This window comes from Anabrus simplex, chromosome 10 (assembly GCF_040414725.1).
Source record: "Anabrus simplex isolate iqAnaSimp1 chromosome 10, ASM4041472v1, whole genome shotgun sequence".
NCBI lineage: Eukaryota > Metazoa > Arthropoda > Insecta > Orthoptera > Tettigoniidae > Anabrus > Anabrus simplex.
In genome coordinates, this window is record NC_090274.1 from 45,107,183 (window position 1) to 45,120,690 (window position 13,508).

Below are 13,508 nucleotides of genomic sequence, written 5' to 3' on the forward strand. Positions count from 1 at the left end.
CAAATCTCAGACATAACCTACATTAAAACTAACGACTCGCCTCGGCTTCGCAGGGGGGGCTATTTTGAATGTATGGTTTTGACTAGGGCCCTGATTTTTATCTAATATCAAAGTTTACAACAGGCAAATGCTAGGCTGTACCTTAACTGAGGCCACGGCCGATTCCTTCCTATTCTTGGCCCTTTTCCTAACCCATCATCGCCATAAGACCATTTGTGTCGGTGCGACGTTAAGCAACTTGAAAAAAAACAACAAAAAAACCACACCTTTCTTTGACTTTCTTAACGCCGTGGCTTAGTGATGAGACTTTTAAGAACAATTTAATGTATTTGAAAAGTAAATGGCAAATTTCTTGAAACGCTGTCATTAACGAAAATAAAAACGATAGGAAAAGATAATTTACAAAGTTTCGAGGTAACATGTTTAGTATAAAAATCGCCACTGCACTTATCTTTTTAGTAGTAGGTTAACGTTTCATGCACGTAAACCTTTCTCGATGAATGCTCTATAACAAGGGGAAAACCATATCAAAATCCATTCGAAGGTTCTTGAGATACTTCACACAAACAGACACCTATCGGGATCTTTGTTTTATAATATGAAGGCCTGTATAATTACATGACATTTGGTCTCGTTTAGTTATCATATTTAACAATGCAGTGCATGTTTAGGCTAAGGGGCAGAATCTATAATACATGGTTGAAATCATGGAAAACTGATCCTTAAAATTCAACAATCATCCATCATTGCTGTCAACATGAGTTTTTAAAATTAAAATAAACTAAATATAACGAAAATAAACAGTGTTTCAATCCAAGCAGCAATAATGGGGGTTCATTTACTTGAGTACTTGCTTCAGGACTTGAATGTTGATAGTTATAAATACGGACAATTTCATACGTTATATGAGGATATTCGGAATGACTAAGAACGTCCTGGAGACACTTCTGAATGAGTACCAAGATGTTTGATGATGATTGTCGTTTAAAGGGACCTAACAGTTGTGTCATCGGCCCGTAATGGTACGAGGTGAACGAAGCGAAAAATAAAACTTCAAAACGGGTATCCAATGACCAGAACCTGAAACGAATCATGATGAAAAAATAATCGTGAAAGAAAAACAACTAGTGGATCCAATTCACAATGCCTTCTCATTAGTGAGATGATACTCATTATCTAAAGGGGTCCAAAATCCAGGTCACCGGCCCCTCGTAAGTGTTCCTCCTATAGCGATCCTAACCACAGGTACCGTACAATCATGGTATATCACACACAATGGCACGATTAACAGGTAACACAAACGTATGGTGTACTACTCACAAGCAACGCAGACCTATGGTGTTATCCACATAGTGGTACTAATCATAGGCAATGTAGACCCACGGTACATCACACATTATAGCAACGCCCACAGGCAACACAAACCCACGCTGTTCCTCAAATAATGGAACTAGTACTCTCATGCAACGCACACCTATGGTTTTACTCACATACTGGTAATAATCACGGACGCCAGCCAAACCCGTGGTGTCTCGGGCTTAGTGGCACAAATCACAGGCAACGTAGACCCATGGTGTTTCTCAACGTGGTACTACTCATAGGTAACGCAGATGGTTCCAATGTCATCATTCCTCGGTCGCCCCTTTTAGTCGCCTCTTACGACAGGCAAGGGATACCGTGGGTGTATTCTTCATATGCGTCTCCCACCCACAGGGTGTACCAAGACGTCTGACTACGTACTTCCAGACTATACGTGCTACCATAGCCGAACAAAACACGACCTTTCGAAATACAGCAAGATAATGCACACGAGATACGCAGTATTACAGCAACTATTTTCTCAAGATTGTGCAATCGAGCCTCGTGCACGGAAGGGGAATCGGCCGCCGAAAACGCCCTCAAAGTAAACAAGTATGTTTCAACTCTTTCGGCTCGACCACGCTCTTTGTACGTCTGGAATCGTTCGGCTTTCGCTGTGAATAGTCCCGCGCTGCTACATGTCTTTGTATCACTGGCGGAATCGGTTCGGCTCGAACACGCTCCGCTCCGCGTGCAGTGTGAAAGACGCCTAGACAGCGCGGCGTAATACCAATAGCTACAGAACAGAACATATTAATCAATGACGCCTTGGAATGTACTAGTAGAAAATTTCACGGTAAGATAATAGGAACGTTAGCAATCTTCAGCACTGCCTAGTTGTACTTTCTCGTAAAACTTTTTTTTTTTTTTTTGCTAGGGGCTTTACGTCGCACCGACACAGATAGGTCTTTTGGCGACGATGGGATGGGAAAGGCCTGGGAGTTGGAAGGAAGCGGCCGTGGCCTTAATTAAGGTACAGCCCCAGCATTTGCCTGGTGTGAAAATGGGAAACCACGGAAAACCATCTTCAGGGCTGCCGATAGTGGGATTCGAACCTACTATCTCCCGGATGCAAGCTCACAGCCGCGCGCCTCTACGCGCACGGCCAACTCGCCCGGTCCGTAAAACAATAATCACCACCGCCATCACCACCACCACCACCACCACCAATCTTCAGCAGTGTTATCAACTCTAGTGACAAGACGCTAAATCTGGAGTATTCTGGTAACGTTTGACGACAAAATTCCGTTAATAGCGACGGGTGTCTTTTCTAGTGATTTCAATATTTAAATAGCGACAATTCTGGGTGGATTTGGGCTTTTAATCAAGTTTTGGGTGCCAGATAATGGGTTTCAAATAAAAGTGTACGTAAATACTGGGTGTAATCCACAACAGAACTTTCTGCAGGACTAAAACGAAGACTGGCGAGTAATTTTGAAATGTTGAAGAAAGTGTCACTTTTCGCGGGAAATGGAGACTTTCACGGTAAACTAATAGGAACGTTAGCAATCTTCATCATTGTCGAGTTGTACTTCCTCGTAAAACAATAATCACCACCACCAATTTAGAATTTGTGGTTGCCAGCCACCACCGACGTGATTGTGTGTAAACGTCATCCCAGTTAGGAAAAGGTACCGAATTCTACCGAAAAACAGTATTTCCAATTCGGATGAGTAAGTGGTTACATTTTTTTTTTTTTTTGCTAGGGGCTTTACGTCGCACCGACACAGATAGGTCTTACGGCGACGATGGGATAGGAAAGGCTTAGGAGTTGGAAGGAAGCGGCCGTGGCCTTAATTAAGGTACAGCCCCAGCATTTGCCTGGTGTGAAAATGGGAAACCACGGAAAACCATCTTCAGGGCTGCCGATAGTGGGATTCGAACCTACTATCTCCCGGATGCAAGCTCACAGCCGCGCGCCTCTACGCACACGGCCAACTCGCCCGGTAAATAGATTTCTGGACAGAAGTTCGTGGATATAAAGATTGTCCGCAATTTAGCCTTCTTAAACAACTAGCTGATTTTTACTCTCCACTTTATCTTCCATACGTAAGTATTGAGATTGAGGGACTGTTCAGTCACCTCAGGAAAATCAAAATCAAAATTAAGAAATAGATTATTGTAAGGTTTGAAGCATTATTTCACCGTAATAAATGCATTGAAAGAACACTTTTGCGAAAAACCTGTCTTTCTCACGAAATGTACCGGTATGCAATTTCTGTGTTACGAACTCTTCATTTATATGCGAAGATTATCCGTTTTTCAGAACTTTAATTTATTGTATTTTATACATGGTATGGCGTATTAACAGACTGTTTATACTTCAGGGACTTTCTAGCGATATTTGAGCTGACTTTTAGCGACTTCAATGCATGGTGTGTTGGCAAAATTGATCCTCATTGTGCGGGTAGCAACACAGGAGTGCAATCGAACAGTAAGAAATTAACTGTATATTTACTAAAGTCAATAGTAATGGAAGAAAAGGTGTTGTTTGTCCTCTATAGACACATGTTTCTATAATACAAGTGAACATTCCAACATTACAGAGCCCACAGGGGAGGAAAGTAGCAGCTAGACTCCCAGGGCAAAGAATGTCACTCGCTATATGAAGAATTTGACGATTCTATTCTTTCTCTTCTAATAGAGTCGTGACGCCTTTGCTCTCAGGCTAATTGAGACTAATTTCTGTAGTATGATGACTGAACAACAGGGACGCATTGCTCTGCCGAAGAACGTAGCCGCGTTTCTCAATATCACGAATATCTGGCGGGCAATCGAAAACACGACCTTTCATTATCAAAGAATCAGTTTGCGACAGAGCATGAAACCCTAAGAAAGTGATGAGGGTAATTTTCGAGATATTAAGAAGAGAATGAGATATAACTGATACGTAACCGATCAAAGCTCCATCACTGCCATCACAAGTACAGTGATATTAGGTGTTACGGGGGTGAGGAGTAAGAAGGGAGCTCTCCCGGTTCCGGTAATGCTGCCAACTGAATGGAAATGAAATCTGAATTAAACCGATAATATGATTGATCGATATGAATTTTCTAAACTTTTATTATCCTAAGCCAACTACTGTGTAACACACACATCATATAACATTTCTCGACGCGAATCTTGTTCCTAGCATGAATTCTATAGTTTGGCTTTGCTGTGTGATCAACAACAGCACTAGTACGTAAAGTGTACGCCAGATGTCTCACGGCGATGCATATGCGATTCATAGCTTGTGTTTCAAAGGTTGCCAATACGAATCTCGAAGATAAATAATTTCGTGTGGCTATTTCTAGCCGAGTGCAGCCCTTGTAAGGCAGACCCTCCGATGAGGGTGGGCGGCATCTGCCATGTGTAGGTAACTGCGTGTTATTGTGGTGGAGGATAGTGTTATGTGTGGTGTGTGAGTTGCAGGGATGTTGGGGACAGTACAAACACCCAGCCCCCGGGCCAACTGGAATTAACCAATGAAGGTTACAATCCCCGACCAGGCCGGGAATCGAACCCGGGACCCTCTGAACTGAAGGCCAGTACGCTGACCATTCAGCCAACGAGTCGGACATCTCGAAGATAACCGAGGTCTACCGATTCAACACTAGGGAGTCCACGTATCACTAAAAGTTGCGCGAATAATACATTAATCCGGATTAATTGAGGGGTCGCTGCTGCTCGGATCAATAAATGTCACGATTAAGTAAATAACTAGATACAATCAACAGTAACTGACTGTTAACATAATTATGCCTTACGGCCGTGACGCGATGTTACCTAGCAACCGTGAAGTACTGATGGATGGCCATGAATGAGACACATATTAGAAGGCTCTTTTATCGACGAGGCCTCATCTCTTCAGAACTGATTTTTCGTTCGTGGTAGTTTCATAAAGCCGGCCCCGTGGTGTAGGGGTAGCGTGCCTGCCTCTTACCCGGAGGCCCCGGGTTCGATTCCCGGCCAGGTCAGGGATTTTTACCTGTACCTGAGGGCTGGTTCGAGGTCCACTCAGCCTACGTGATTAGAATTGAGGAGCTATCTGACGGTGAGATAGCGGCCCCGGTCTAAAAAGCCAAGAATAACAACCGAGAGGATTCGTTGTGCTGACCACACAACACCTCGTAATCTGCAGGCCTTCGGGCTGAGCAGCGGTCGCTTGGTAGGGCAAGGCCCTTCAAGGGCTATAGTGCCATGGGGTTTGGTTTTGATTTTGGTTTGGTAGTTTCATAGGCCCCGAGTCAAGTCCCCTTTTGTCGCACTGGATCCTAACCCTGTCAATTCCAAATCCCATAAAAATGAAAATCCACAACCTGTTTCCAGCCATTCGACCGCGTCAGGAATGGAATGAATGAAGCCCCTATCTAGCGACAAGGACAGGAATTGTGCCGGCTGCCAAAGCCTGTCGCACTTCTCTAGGGCAATGATTAATGAATGACAGATGAAATGAAACGATATTGGAGAGTGTTGCTGGAATGAAATATGACAGGGAAAACCGGAGTACCCGGAGAAAAACCTGCCCCGCCTCCGCTTTGTCCAGGACAAATCTCACATGCAGTGACCGGAATTTTAATTACGGAACCCAGCGGTGAGAGGCCGGCGCGCTGCCGCCTGAGCCACGGAGGCTCTTCATAGAGATGTCGCTCTAAAACTATCTGGTAGATGCAAATAAATGGTCATCAATTTGAGTTTCAATTATTGAAGGACATATTTATATGTTTTAACGTAGACGTACGTTCCTGGACAATGAGTACCTGGAAAGAAAATTGTAAGACTATTTTAGTGTTTGGGTAGAATGCGTATATCCCCGATAGTATTTAATTTAATGTCCCAATTGACAGATAAAAGATGAGGCTACCTGTTGAAAAAAGAAATGAAAATCTGAAATGTAGTTTTCTTGAAACAGCGCTTCAAAGTAAGGCAACATTAATTTGTGCTAAATATGTGACGTCACACGCATACTCTGCTACAAGATGGCGCTGTGTTGTCTCGCGCGCCCAGGTGGAGGTTAGGAGGGAACAGCGAAAACAATTAATACGTAAGTCTATGAAACCCCCAGAACCCTGCGGCCGTTACAATAGTGACAGCCTACCGCCAAATGTTTTGTTCTGTTAGGTTCTTCAGTCTACCGAAACTAATTTTGAATAAATAAACTTGTGAACTACTTAATAATAATAATAATAATAATAATAATAATAATAATAACAAATGCCTGTCATGCAACATGATACTGAAGCACTACATGCCAGTCATACGTCCACCGGGCGAGTTGGCCGTGCAGTTAGGGTTCGGCAGCTGTGAGCTTGCATCCGGGGGGTTCGAGCCGCACTGTCGGCAGCCCTGAAAATGGTTTTCCGTGGTTAACCATTTTCACACCAGGCAAATGCTGGGGTTGTACCTCAATTAAGGCCACTGCCACTTCCTTCCCATTCCCAGCCCTTCCCTGTCCCATCGTCGCCATAAGACCTATCTTTGTCGGTGCGACGTAAAGCCAATTGTAAAAATTTAAAAAAAAGCCATACATCCAGAAGCTTCTATGTCATGCAGTGTCTCATTGAACCGAATAGATCTGATGCACTGGGGTCCGGGTTAGATTCCCGGCTACGTCAGGGATTAACTTCTAGTTAATTTCTCCGGCTCGGGGGCTAGGTGTTTGTGTTCGTCTTAAATGTATAAATTCAATTCATCAAAGTCGATTCATAATTAATAATCAGAAACATACAAAAAAATTGTCGATTCATAATTAATAATTCATTGTAGCTGGCTAAATGGTAAGACCGAAAGCCAAAATTTCGAAGGTAAAAAAAGAAAAAAGAAAGAAAAAGACAGAGGTCTGATGGAGAAACTGGAAGTCAGAGAGATGTGAATTCTCAGGAAGATCTCAGGTCCGATACAAGGAGATGAAGAATTCCGTAGACGGCACAATTCCGAGCTCTACGAACATACAGAGAGGCTCTCTGATTGTGCTAGGAAAAGGAGAGTAGCTTTCTATGACCATATAGTAAGACTGCCTTCCAAAAAACTTGACCAATCGCCTGTTCATCTTCTGGCAGAACAAGAAGATACGTACCACTTGGCTGACAGAGACTGAGAAGGACACTGAAGAATTGGGAATATCCTGAAAGAAGTACATGGATTTCAGGAAAAACCCTGGAAGAAAGGTATCCCCTGGACAGAAGAATAAAAAAGGAGTTCCACAAACAGAAAAATGCGAGAATACTGCCCAAGCAAATAATAATAATAATAATAATAATAATAATAATAATAATAATAATAATAATAATAACAATAATAATTGTTTTTACGTCCCACCAACTACTTTTTGACGGTTTTTGGAGACGCCGAGGTGCTGGAATTTTGTCCCGCAGGAGTTTGTTTACGTTCTAGTAAATCTACCAATACGAGGCTGACGTATTTGAGCACTTTCAAATACCACCGGACTGAGACCTAAAAAAGAGAACATGGTAACAGAATTATACCTCTTTTTTTTGTTTTTTGTTTTGTTTTTCAGGTATAAAGCTGTTACCATACGTCCCGTGCGTATTTTGGCCCCACGATATTCCAGCCGAGCGCTACAAGTGGTTGAAATCAATATCAAACTGGAAATAATTTCCCGAGTGCGAAACCACCTCTAAGGTGCCGCAAGTCAATATAGACCTGCAAGAAGTGTACATATAGTCGGGCCATATGAAAGCTATGCGAAAGGCTGGCAATGTAGCGACAGAGAACGGTACCCGTGTACTCAGTTGACCATGTGGAGATCGCCAGTTTCCTGAACTCAAGGAAGGAAGCAAGCGAAAAATACAAACATTTCGCGTGTTCTCGAGAACGTAACGAAACACAGTAAAGTGGCCAACGGTAATCTCTCTAGCTGCAAGAATACAGGGAAGGTCACGTATTTGGACGGATTGCCTTTCCTTTCCTTTCCATGAAATTCACGAGTCATTCACATCAAAATGTACATTCAGCCTCACAAAAATTGACCGGCAAAGAAATATCATTGTATACATTCTCGAAACATGAGGAGTTTCGTAAACCGTGTGGATAGCCAGTGGCCGAAGATATGTTACTTGGAATTCTACCTGCACGATATGTTCATTCTATTTCAAACAAAAGAAAGTCATCATCTGCGACGGCCAACTTTTGTGCTCTACGTATTTATGGCTATCCAACGGTTTGACACAGAAGAGCAACTCGCAATAAACCATCCTGCAAAAGACTCCACTTCTGTGACATTTCACAGTATCACTTAAAACGTTTATGCCAAGCAAAACATCTTCTTCTTAATCTGTGTACCCTCCAGGGTTGGCCTTTCCCTCGGACTCAGCGAGGGATCCCACCTCTACCGCTTCAACAGCAGTGTCCTGTAGCGTGACACTGGGTCCGGGGATACAACTGGGGAGAATAACCAGTACCTCGACCAGGCGGCCTCACCTGCTATGCTGAACAGGGGCCTTAGGGGAGAGGGGATGGGAAGACTGGAAGGGATAGACAAGGGAGAGGGAAGGAAGCGGCCGTCGCCTTAAGCTAGGTACCATCCCGGCATTTGCCTGGAGGAGAAGTGGGAAACTACAGAAAACCACTTCCAGGATGGCTGAGGTGGGAATCGAACCCACATCTACTCATTTGACCTCCCGAGGCTGAGTGGACCGCGTTCCAGCCCTCATACCACTTTTTCAAATTTCGTGGCAGAGCCGGGAATCGAACCCGGGCCTAACGACTACACCACAGAGGCGGACCAAGCAAAACATACTACCACAAACCGACAACAACGCGAGAATAACTTCTGGATACTTACGTCCTAATCACACGGCAAATTCGAATATTTCTACGATGGCGAGCTTAGAACTGCAAAAGACTTCGCTTTCTTGCTTGGAGAAGTTCATACAGTCTTGCTTGGAGAAGTTCATACAGTTTTTGCGCGACATATGTTCATTTTACTAAAATTTAAACATGAGCCTGACGAAATAAGAAAAACACTGTTATGAAATTTTCAGTAATCGCAAATGTAGTAGCCCTAAACTTACTGGATTAGTAAATAAATCAAGCGAAGTTACGATCCTATTGATCTAATTTTATTCTGATAAACTTACAATCCCGAAGGAAAATAGAATATTAATCAATTTCGCAACGAAACAGTAACAATAGTTTCTGTGATGATATAAAAATATAGTTTAACTCATCGCAAATAATAAAAGGTGCTGCCAAGATGCGAGTAGACTGCAAATTGTCTTCAAGACACTCAGCAGTTACAAAATGACCATAATTCATCAATCGAAATTGACTTTTAACCTATTCGGTCGTGTTACGTGCATGTAGTACGTGTTTCAAGTACAGAACAAAAATGCGGTCGTGAAAATTCAATATTCATTGACTTGGCCCACAACGGGCGACTTGCACGCACTCTGCAGTGTGATGACAGTAGTGCCAGACCTGTAGCTTGGATCCTTTCCAACAGAACAAAGATGACCTAGGCCATCACAGCTCAACTGGTACAGCAACCGACGCGAAATCGGGAGGTTGTAGGTTCGGATCCTACTGGTGCCCAGTTGTCCGTTTTTGTTCTGTATTTAACATCTTTTCAACACGAACTACATCCACGTAACACGTAACAGGTTGAAAGTCGATTTCGATTACAATGCGGTGTTGAAAATTCAATATTCAATAATTCACTAACTTTAACAGTAACGGCCGAGAATTTGAAATATTGTATTTAGAGCCTACTTACTTTACTCTTCAAGTCTGGGAAAGAGATCAGCAGCTCTTGTCCACGGCCAGTATGAGATCTTCCTGAGTGCATGAGTCGTTCATCTCTAGGCACGAGAGTACCCCGCCCTGTGGACTGGATCTTTCCGCAATCACATCTTGCATTGCAGCGTAATCCCATTTGCCAAGATTGCTTCGGCACTTCGACACCCTCGCCCTCATCCGGTGTAAGGACTTCCAAGAGGCATACAGTAATTGATACCCATTGTCCTTTAGGAAGGAAGCCTTTCCGAATTACTGGTGTTTCCTTCCAGAGTGCCACACGGTGGGTCTCTGTTTTGGTCTCTAGGGACGCTGTCAGCTGTTCCTGAATCTAAGGCGAGTGCGGTCACCGGATGGTTAAGCATCGGGTGCCTAGGGTTCTTCTCAAGATTTTCCCTCCGTGCTACCCTTGTCACAACCCGACGAATGGCTGGAGGTGGGTTAGATCTCAACTGGAGTGGAGTCTATCTCAAACAGCTCGTGACTATGCGGGTGGACTCGTTGAGGGCTATGTTCACTACCCTAGTGTAAGCAGACGTTTCCCAAACTGACGCCCTGTGCTTTCATGCCGGGAAGCACAGTCCCAAGGCTGATGAACGCAAGACCAGAGGGCTCGTTCCATTTAGAGCCTAATCTTACAAGCTAGTTGACGACTGTAACAAAAAGAGGATAATTTACGTCGAGTTCTACTGATAAAAAATAAGTTTCAATATTTGGTAGCATAAGGGACCATATGAAACATCACCATCATCTTATGCTGTCGTCTCAGAGAAGATCCCCCTATGGGGGTGGGCGGAAGGTATCCCCTGCCCGTCGTAAGAGGCGGCTAAAAGCCGTCCCAGTAGTCTTAACTTGGAAGCATGGGTTTGTGACCACGGGTCTCTTAGCTGAATCTGGCACTGCTTCTACTTACTTGTGCCAGGCTCCTCACTTTCATCTCTCTTGGTCAACTCTTGTTTTTGTTCTTTTCCTATCGCCGGGCTGAGTGGCTCAGACGGTTGAAGCTCTGGCCTTCTGAACCCAACTTGGCAGGCAGGTTCCATCCTGGCTCAGTCCGGTGGTATTTGAAGGTGCTCAATTATGCCAGCCTCGTGCCGGTAGATTTACTGGCAGGAAAAAAAGAACTCTTGCGAGACAAAATTCCGGCACCTCGGCATCTCCGAAAACCGACAAAAATAGAGGGACGTCAAAACAATAACATTATTTTTTCCGACCCCAACGGTATTACATGTGGTGGCTTCGGGAAGTCTTTCACTTTCACGCCCTTCGTGGTCCTTGTCTTAGTTTAGCCGATACGTTCATTTTTCGAAGTGTCGGATCCCTTCCATTTTTTTCCGCCTTATTAATATAACTAGATGATGTCTGTCCGGTTGTACGTCCTCTTATAACAAGAAACACCCGACACCACCACCTCTCACAGAAGATTGACGACCATCAAGGAATAATTATTATGTCATCGTTGCGTCTGCAAAAACCGTTATGTGACAGCTATGCATTGGAGAAATACTGACCCGCAGCACATAACTTATTAAGAACATGAATTATTTGAGGATAGTCACACAATACTGACTTCATTGGCTGAATGGTCAACGTTGAGGCCTTCGGTTCAGTGGGTCCCGGTTTCGACTTCCGGCCGGGTCGGGGATTTTAATCGCCTCTGATTAATTCTTCTGGCTCGGGGATTGGGTGATTGTGTCTGTCCCAACACTTCCTCTTCATATTCACACAACATACTACACTACCAACCACCACAGAAACACGCATTAGTGATTACATTCCTTCATATAGGAATGGCGTCAGGAAGGGCATCCGGCCATAAAACAGGCCCAAATCCACATCTGCTACAAGGTTCGCATTCGCGATCCCACAGTTGTCGGAAAAGCGGTAGAAAAAGAGGAGGTAGAAGAAGTCACACATTACTGAAGATGGCAGATCCTTGCCAGCCAAATTTCTAAGCAGAAATATTTTTTTCACGCAGCGGTTTTCGCAGGCGCAACGACGATACAGTCGAACTTAAATATCTCGAAGTGCCTGCGGAGGCTGAAAATACTTCGAGATATCGAAAATTCGAGTTATAGAGGTTCGAGTTTTAAAAGTTTAATCGTATTTTGTTTTCCGTATGGGAGCTGTCGTAATCCTGGATCTCGAATCACTGTCTTTTGTTGCGCTCTCAGTACCGTCATCTCCTCCGACGTGCACGTTTCCTGTTTTTCTTGCCTTCGATGATCAGTTATAATTTCGTAAGATAGGACCGAAACAGGCTGCTTTGCAAGGATTTAGACTTAGTATGATTTCGCGGAACGACGGAGTTTCTACTCGTTGGTCACGTCGTTTACCCATGGGATCTTTAACTGAACATTCTGCGATGTAGCCTATCCATACCTGCCGCCTATTTACTGAGGAAGTCCTGCATACCGTAAATCAGCACTGGTAACACATTTCACGACACGCCAAAGAGTTGCGAGTCGGACGTCACAGTTTTATTTTTAACAACCTGCTTTACGTGTCACCGACATAAATTGGTATTATGGCGACGAAGGGATAGGAAAGAGCTGGGAGTGGGAACGAAGCGACGGTGGCCTTAAGGTACAGCCCTAGCATTTGCCTGGTGTGAAAATGGGAAACCACGGAAAACCATCTTCAGGGCTGCCGACCGTGGGGTTCGAACCCACTATCTCCCGAATGCAAGCTGATAGCTACGTGACCCAAACCGCACGCCTAACTTGCTCCGTCCTTCTTTACTTCAATATTGAGACATGACACCAAGTAAATAATAATAATAATAATAATAATAATAATAATAATAATAATAATAATAATAATAATAATAATAATAATAATAATAATAATAATCGTATGGCCTCAACTACCGTGTGCAGACATTTCGATTTGACGCCATCTGGTTGTCTGCTCGTCAATTTCGACGTTCCGTTTTACTCTAGGTCCGCTAGATGGCAGACAGAGTAAACCGGATCTCTCTTGGGCGTCTATGGCTGAGATTTAATTAATTTTGTCGGGTAAATACCAAATGTATCACCAGAGATCTTTTACATGCCGACATCGTACGACATGGAGTGTCGAATGGACTTTTTTCCGCCCTTCAACGATCCGACTACCTCTACCGGTTTGCACCCGCTATCATGGGATCCGGAAGCCGACACTCTACCACGGATCCACAGAGGCAGCTATGACACCAAGTACTTATCCTTATATCACTTGCTAACACAACGATTAGGCTTCAAATCTTCGATTATCCTGTGGTTGGGGGCGGTAGAATATATCCACGGTATCCTCTGCTTACAAGGGTCCGCCTCGGCTGAATGGTCAGCGTACTGGCCTTCGGTTCAAAAGGTCCCTGATTCGATTCCCGGCCGGGTCGGGGATTTTAATCGCTTCTGATTAATTCTTAATTC

At 43.9% G+C, this 13,508-nt stretch overlaps 1 protein-coding gene across 2 annotated transcripts in view; it reads right to left on the reverse strand.

The window, feature by feature from the left end:
• The window catches only part of mino (glycerol-3-phosphate acyltransferase mino), a 348,653-nt gene that overhangs the window by 131,692 nt on the left and 203,453 nt on the right, over positions 1–13,508 (reverse strand). The window lies entirely within an intron of this gene.